The following is a 9,544-nucleotide window of genomic DNA, read 5'->3' as shown; positions in this document are numbered from 1 at the left end:
ATACACGTACATGCATACACATATGCACATACACACATATATGCATACACATATATACACATTATGCACATACATATATACATATACATACACATACACAGATATACATATATATACCCATACATATGTGCATATATATATATATATATATATATATATATACACAAATATACACATACATACACATATACATATATACATACATATACATATATATATACATATGCATACACATACACACATATACACATATACATACATATATATACACATACATGCACATACATACACACATATATATATACACATACATATATATAAATATAAAGAAACGTAAAGAAAACGCAATATATATGCATATATGTATGTATGAATGTATGTATGCATGTATGTGTGTGTGTATATATATATATATATATATATATATATATGTATGTATGTATGTGTGTGTATATATATATGTATGTATGTATGTACATATGTATGTATGTATGTATATATGTATGTGCATACGTACATATTTATTAAAATACGTACGTACATATGCATGTACATATGTACCCATGCATGTATGTATGTGTGCATGTATGTATGTATGTATGTATAATACGTACGTACGTGTATATATATATATATATATATATATATATATATATATATATATATATATATATATACATATATATATAGATATTTGTATTTATGTACGTATTTATGTATGTACGTATATATATATATATATATATATATATATATATATATATATATATATATATATATCGTATGTATGGGTTTACATGTATGTATGTATGTATGTATGTATGTATGTATGTATGCATGTTAAGAGAAAACAATAAAATACCTTAAACACTTAAATAGAAGGCGTGACAGATATAGAGATGACCATTGGAAAATGTGCCAGAAGACAATGACCAATTGAACTGAACTGCCAGGAGACGTGGCGGGAAAAGCGGCTGTCCTGTTAGCCAACCACACTTTGTTCTTACAAAATGTGTTTGTTACACCTCTCCGCGACGATGACGCCGACAGTCATGTGAGAGGGCAGACAAGCATATTCAATTTCCATTGTAAAAATTACATTCATAATGAGCTCAATACATTTAAATTTTACACATATGCATTATTCATTTTTTAAGTTTGATAAATATCCGTCAAAATGATCTCATTTCCTTGCAAAACTTGCATGTACGTTTTGAAAATTTGATAAATATCCATAAAAAACGTACAATCCGTGTTAATATGCGTGAAATAACCAATGCGTGATAAATATCCATCAAAATGATCTCATTTCATTGCAATAATTCTATGTACGTATTGAAAATTTGTTAAATATCCATTAAACATACTTAAAATCCGTGTTAATGTGCATTAAATAACCAGCGCCTAATAACTGACGCATCTTTATTTGCTCTAAAACTTTTTAAGTTTGTTAAATATCCATTCACGTTTACTCATTTCATTGCAAAACTTCCATGTACGTATTGAACATTTGATAAATATCCATACAATACGTACAATCCGTGTTAATATGCATGAAATAACCAATGCGTAATAACTGACTGATCTAGATTCGCTATAAAATCCAATGCGTAAAAACTTACATATACAGCATAGCTCTAAAATTAGATCCGTAGAAAAATACGCCTCTCACAGGGCCAAAATCCGATACCACAAGCAAAATGCATTGCATACCTACGCATCCAATCCGTGGCTTTGACCAAAATCCGACAACGAAAGCGGCGAGACAACCCAGACATCATGCTTCATATTGCCCTGTGCCGTATTCAAAATATTCATTTAAATATAGCGGTTATGTTGATGATATTAGCTTGCTTGTTATTAGTGAATAATCCCTAACAATCCATATATTACATGATAAGATCTAACGATTTATTTATTTATTTTTTTTTTTTTTTTTTTAAAGTCGTTATATAATTATTTCCTATCGTTGATATGATATAGGTTCTTTGTATATTTATAAGTTAGTTATCTTTGTGTTTTACTCCTTGCCGAGTTCTTTAAATAATTGGGACGTATTTATACACAACTCGGCCTATTTATTTCAATAAATTATGCATTCATTATAGTAAAATCACCCATGTACTAATCGTATAGCACTGATATACAGCTTTGTTACGTCGGATTTTGTCCTACCATGAGGCCAAAATCCGACACACACAAGCCAGACAGCACGCCTCATAATGCCCTGTGCGCAATTCAAAATATTCATTTAAATATTGCGGTTATGTTGAAATATATTAGCTTGCTTGTTATTAGTGGATAATCCCTTACAATCCATTTATTACTTAATAAGATCAAACGATTTATTGCGGTAAAGTATTTTTTAATGAAAAGTCGCTATATAATTATTTCCTATCGTTGATATGATATAGGGTTTTGTATATTTATAAGTTAGTTATCTTTGTGTTTTACCCTTTGCCGACTTCATGAAATAATTGGGACGTATTTATACACAACTCGGCCTATTTATTTCAATAAATTATGCGCTTTTTTTAGTAAGATCACCCATTTACTAATCGTATAGCACTGCTATACAGCTTTGTTACGTCGGATTTTGTCCTTCCAAAATCCGACACACACAAGCTAGACAGCATGCCTTATAATGCCCTGTGCGCAATTCAAAATATTCATTTAAATATTCAGGTTATGTTGTTGATATTATATTGCTGGTTATTAGCGAAAAATCCCAAACAATCCGTATGTTACTTAAAAAGATCCTATGATATATTACGTTAAATTATTGGTCGAAAATCGCTATATAATTATTTCCTCTTGTTGCTATGATATACTGCATTTGCATGATTTTTAGTTATTTATATTTGTCTTTTACTATATCCCGAGTTCTGTAACTAATTGGGACGTACTTATACACATCCTGGCCTATTTATTGTAATAAATTATGCACTCATTATTGTAAAATCACCCCGGTACTAATCGTATAGTACTGCAATACAGATTTGTTACTTCGGATTTTGTCCTGCCATGAGGCCTAAGTACGACACACACAAGCTAGACAGCATGCCTTATAATGCCCTGTGCGCAATTCAAAATATTCATTTAAATGTTGCGGTTATGTTGCTGATTTTATATTGCTGGTTATTAGTGAAAAATCCCTAACAATCCTTATATTACTTAATAAGATCTAACTATTTATTGCGCTTATTTGTTTATGAAAAGTCGCTATATAATTATTTCCTATCGTTGATATGATATAGGGATTTTGTATATTTATAAGTTATTTATCTTTGTGTTTTACTCCTTGCCGAGTTCTTTAAATAATTGGGACGTATTTATACACAACTCGGCCTATTTATTTCAATAAATTATGCACTCATTATAGTAAAATCACCCATGTACTAATCGTATAGCACTGATATACAGCTTTGTTACGTCGGATTTTGTCCTTCCAAAATCCGACACACACAAGCTAGACAGCATGCCTTATAATGCCCTGTGCGCAATTCAAAATATTCATTTAAATGTTGCGGTTATGTTGTTGATTTTATATTGCTGGTTATTAGTGAAAAATCCCAAACAATCCGTATGTTACTTAAAAAGATCCTATGATATATTACATTAAATTGTTGATCAAAAATCGCTATATAATTATTTCCTCTCGTTGATATGATATACTGCATTTGCAGGTTTTGTAGTTGTTTATATTTGTCTTTTACTATATGCCTAGTTCTGTAACTAATTGGGACGTACTTATCACTCATTATTGTAAAATCACCCCGGTACTAATCGTATAGTACTGCAATACAGATTTGTTACTTTGGATTTTGTCCTGCCTAAGTCCGACACATACAAGCTAGACAGCATGCCTCATAATGTCCTGTGCGCAGTTCAAAATATTCATTTAAATATTCCGGTTATGTTGTTGATATTATATTGCTGGTTATTAGTGAAAAATCCCTAACAATCCTTATATTACTTAATAAGATCTAACTATTTATTGCGCTTATTTGTTTATGAAAAGTCGCTATATAATTATTTCCTATCGTTGATATGATATAGGGATTTTGTATATTTATAAGTTATTTATCTTTGTGTTTTACTCCTTGCCGAGTTCTTTAAATAATTGGGACGTATTTATACACAACTCGGCCTATTTATTTCAATAAATTATGCACTCATTATAGTAAAATCACCCATGTACTAATCGTATAGCACTGCTATTTGTTACGTCGGATTTTGTCCTTCCAAAATCCGACACGCACAAGCTAGACAGCATGCCTTATAATGTCCTGTGCGCAATTCAAAATATTCATTTAAATATTCAGGTTATGTTGTTGATTTTATATTGCTGGTTATTAGTGAAAAATCCCTAACAATCCGTATGTTACTTAAAAAGATCCTATGATATATTACATTAAATTGTTGATCAAAAATCGCTATATAATAATTTCCTGTCGCTGATATGATATACTGCATTTGTATGCTTTTTAGTTATTTATATTTGTCTTTTACTATATCCCGAGTTCTGTAACTAATTGGTACGTACTTATACACAACCTGACCTATTTATTGTAATAAATTATGCACTGATTATTGTAAAATCACCCGGTACTAATCGTGTAATACTGATATACAGCTTTGTTACTTCGGATTTTGTCCTGCCATTAGGCCCATGTCCGACACAAACAAGCCAGACAGCATGCCTAATAATGCCCTGTGCCCTATTCAAAATATTCATTTTGGGGTGTGTGAGAGAAGGGATGTTAACACACCAGCGTTACCATAAGACATTGAAAGAGTTATGTCCCATATACAGAGTGTTACTTAGCCGTAAACTTGCCGGTATAATCATGAGCCTTCGCACAAGAAACACAGGTCCGGATTAAGGTTATGAACAGGTCCGGTTTAAAGTTATGAACAGGTCCGTATTAAGGTTATAAGGAGCCCAGGTCCGGATTTAGGTTATGAACAGGCCCGGATTAAAGTTATGAACAGGTCCGTATTAAGGTTAAAAGGGGCCCAGGTTCGGATTAAGATAATGAGGGGCCCAAGACTGACAGGAGGGAATGACCTGAGAATATATTGCATATTGTAAAATGATTATGAAGTGATCAAGAATATTTATTCATGTACACATGTAAAATTAACAAATGTATTCCTCACAAGGTAACTTCATCAAAGCATTACTTCAAAATAGAATGGATGGCGTACAAAACATGAGGGCCTAAGGCTATAGCCATATTAGTCTAATGGTTAAACATGACACTGCTTGCATGCATATGTATGTACGTACGTATGTATGTATGTATGTATGTATGTATGTATGTATCTATGTGTGTAGGCCTATGTATGTATGTGTGTGTGTGTGTGTGTGTGTGTGTGTGTTCTAGAATAATAAAAATCAAAGCTACAATGCAACATTGTTGTGGATATACGCAGATAAAATATTTATCATTAACGTAAGAAGGCTCGATGACATATTCAAGGAATTTAAAAATCAACAACCCATTCATGCCGCGAAAGTACTCAGCGTACAGAACACAAAATAATAATTTAAAATTTCTAGCTCATCAAAACGCTGTATTGTCGACCAATAGAGCTTTCAGAGATGCGAGAGACATGTTTCATGAGCTTAACATGAATGCGGTAATGTCGGTGTCTATATATGATGTATATTTGTATACATGTTAATAAAGGAGAAAAGCGCAGTCAGAGCTAGTTGTGAACAAGAACAACATTAAAGATAATAAGAGTAATAATTTATTGATTTCAAGCATAAACAATGAGACACTCCAACGTTTCAGAACATATGCAGTTATATAGATTATTTACAATAAGGATTACACTGATAATACGATGCCTACGCCTACACCTACACCAGTATAAGGAAACAAAAGGTGACGCATGTCATGCTGGCAACTACGTTGATGTGTACACTGCTAAATTTATAGTATAACGTGAAGCTGTCGTATATTTTATAGAGTAATCTACAGAATTCGAGATAGACAAAAACATATTGGAACGATAAATCTGAAATCAGTCATTGAAAGAACACATATAAATGAAATTCACGGAACTGAAAAGAATGGTAAACCGAACGAAATACCTAAACGTTGCACAAGTAGCGAGAAACATATTTCACTAAAACTAGATATTTAACTCTCGTGCTTGACCTATGACAGTAAGACATTGTTGACATGCAAGCACATTAGAAAGATAACAATACATAACGCATGGTCAGTAAATAACCAGATAGTTAATGTTAAAACGTGATAAAGTGACAACAGTGTAGATAATGTCTAAGCAGGGTAATTAAAGGTATCGAACATAAATGAAAGAGATGCGTTCAAAAATATATAGTTGATTCAAATTGCGCATAAAGAGCTGCAAAACAGGTAAAATGTTTTTTTTTTTTTTTTTTTTTTAAACTTCATGCTGGTCTGCTAGATTTTGAACAAAACAAGGGGTAATGAAAGTCGTATAAATGACTATAGAATCATTAGGATATTTAAGTTTGCCTTTTACTATTCCTATCGCACATTGAACTTCATTTCCAGATTATTATACTCCATATTCAAAATATTTTCTCCATAACAAAATATCGGATCAGCATCATCAAAAGGTACATGGTAATTTTTACCACGACGTACAACGGCCTAATGGGATACAGTGTTAAAGCTCGTAATGCTTCCATTTCAGATTGCGCTTGATTTCCACGTGCTTACAATCTTTTGTCACACTAATTCATTAACTTTCAGGGAAAGACAACTAGATTACTCTAACCATCGCATATCACGCTCTTTGGAGGTCAAATATGCTTTATTGGAAGAAAGGAACTAACTATAATAATATTACGCCCCAACTTAGAACGTGCTCCTTTGGCAAACTGATATACTCAGTTTTCATATCTCTTGCGCGAACTGTTTATCTAGCATAAGAGGAAGATAATTTTGAAAGTTCATCAGGGTCACACTACCTCCTTCGGGTCTCAAGTGGCATCGGTTGGAGAAAGTCGCGCAGCTGTATGGTCAAATATGAAAGTAATGGAAAGGGGAGATACGAACAAAACCGTCACTATAAGGACAGTAGGAATTAATATTACATGCACCATACTTTAAATGATGTAACTATACGTACAAAGTGAATTTCATGTTAATCTTTGGTTTAACATTGGGATGTCATTATACTGACAAGTGGAATTTAACATGACGTTTCCTTTTTGAAAAAATGTATGCCGACAAAAGGAAATGTTGCATTAAGTATAATTACTAAAGAATAGGCCTTTCATATCATAACCATCATTTACACGCACTAACCAATTACCGTTTGAATTGACAATCAGCCAATCATCCTACTCTCACAACGTGCAGGATGTTTATGGAGTGTGATAACATAGAAGTCAAACCCATTATAAATAAAAACTTAAATCTCCCAGACCTCCCCTATTCCACTACATCTTCCCTATCATCACCTTATAAACACACTAGCAAGCTCTATCGCCAGTATAATACCTATTACTCTAGCAGTGAAGTGTAAGGAGAGATACATGGTGGGAATACACGCTTTACACACAAGCATACAATCACACACAGTAGAGTAGGAGTGCTCTCTCTCTCTCTCACACACACACACACGACAAAAGAGTAGTTAAATATTAGGATCATTATCAATGGAAGTAAATATGTTTATCTTAATCTGAGTTTAGAACATTGGAATTTTCCCATAGAAAAACATGTCGTACCTGATATTTGCCATGTTTTATTTTATTATAATTTTAGGAAAAGACCTTGTCTTCTTGACAACTTTGAATGCTCTAAACATGAACTTTTGACTCTCATCCTGGTTCTAATTTTGTGTGCTAGCTTATTATGTAATAATGTTTATTTTAGATGCAATACATTCTTGCCTTAACATCTTCAAGCGGAAATCAGTCTTATTGATGTATTTAGGATTTCATTGATTCAAATGATTTTTCACTGTGAATGCAAGGTGCTCATCAGTACTATTCTTGAACAGAAACATTAATTTTGGTATTAAAATTAATTCAGACAAGAACATTTTTGGATCAAATGATTGCGATACATCAAACAACTGTTAGCAGATCATCACAAGACAGGCCATTGAAATATCACCACATTCGAGACCACAGGCACATCAACGTTTAATATTGAAACTTATTTAGAATACCACTGAAATTCCGATGGAACTTTATACATATTTTTGGAACTTTATTGATACTTTTTGGACTTTGTTGGGTTTTTTTTCACAATGCTATAAGTTGTTTTGTTTTTAAATTTTTACTATGTACTCTAGGGAAATAAATTGTTTGTTGAATTTTTACAAAACTTGTTGGTTTTGTCTTTTTTTATGTTACATTGCTTAAGACCATAAACTCGTAACAGTATCATGTTTTACTCCAGAGGGGAATGCCTTAACATGGATTTGGCTTTCTAAGATTTGATATCTTCAAAAAACCTTTCACCTGTACCTCACAACCTCCTGCTCCTTCTCCGTCGTTTCCAGCACTTGATGATCTTTGAAAGAAACAGAAGGAAGACTCAGGAATGTTTTGAAAACGCCAAAGTGAAGAAGAATTAACATTGTTTTAAAAAAAAAACAAGATCAGAAAGAGAAAAGAGAAATATCATGAGGGGAGGATTGCTTTGAAGAGTGAGCAGAAGAAAGGGAGACAAAACAAAAATCTGTCAATTTGTTGCAGGACATTTTAACGGAGCTAAAACTCCTCAGGGGAATGAACGAAGTTTCTTTGGCAAAACCTAAGAGAAAGGGATCTACACTTATGCCTTCCACTGTCAAAGTGACAGCATCAGCGACAGCCGCTACGACCGCAAGAGCATCACTAGGATTTGGGCGTGGAAATGTTGTAAGACAGCTTCATATGATGTTTGAAAAGTCATGATTTTTTAAATTGAGTTTTTGAAACCTAATGGTCCCTTTCAGGGCCATATTGATCCCCTAGAAACGAGATAATACTGACATTCTTGTCAGATTAAACAAAATAAAATTATAACAAATGTGCGTCTATATATGTTATCAATACTATAAAACCAAACCAAGACAAACACATTTACATTTTTGATATATTTTTATGCATAATAATCATAATGATATTTCAAAACATCACAAAAGTCCATTTGTCTTCTATATACTGTCTTTTCAACAATATCTAGACTGGAACGGGTTGTTATTCTTCCTCTTCCTCTTCTTTACTTTCTTCTGGTTGTCTTGGATTTTCGGTGATTTTGTTTCGTTTTTTCGTTTTACATTGTTTTGAATTTCCCCACCAGAATGGGTAATTTTTCCGCTCCGTCTTGTTTTGTTTCTAAACTTTTCATGTGTCACATTTACACACACACACACACACACACACACACACACACACATATATATATATATATATATATATATATATATATATATATATATATATATATATATATATATACCACGGATGAATCACATTTCAAAATCCGAACATTTTTTCTTCAAGGTAAAGTAAAATATCACTGAAGTTCTTGAAAGT

Source organism: Sinohyriopsis cumingii, chromosome 19 (assembly GCF_028554795.1).
Source record: "Sinohyriopsis cumingii isolate HCF-2022 chromosome 19, ASM2855479v2, whole genome shotgun sequence".
Lineage (NCBI taxonomy): Eukaryota > Metazoa > Mollusca > Bivalvia > Unionida > Unionidae > Sinohyriopsis > Sinohyriopsis cumingii.
The sequence above is the reverse complement of the archived record's forward strand: the minus strand, read 5'-3'. Positions refer to the sequence as shown.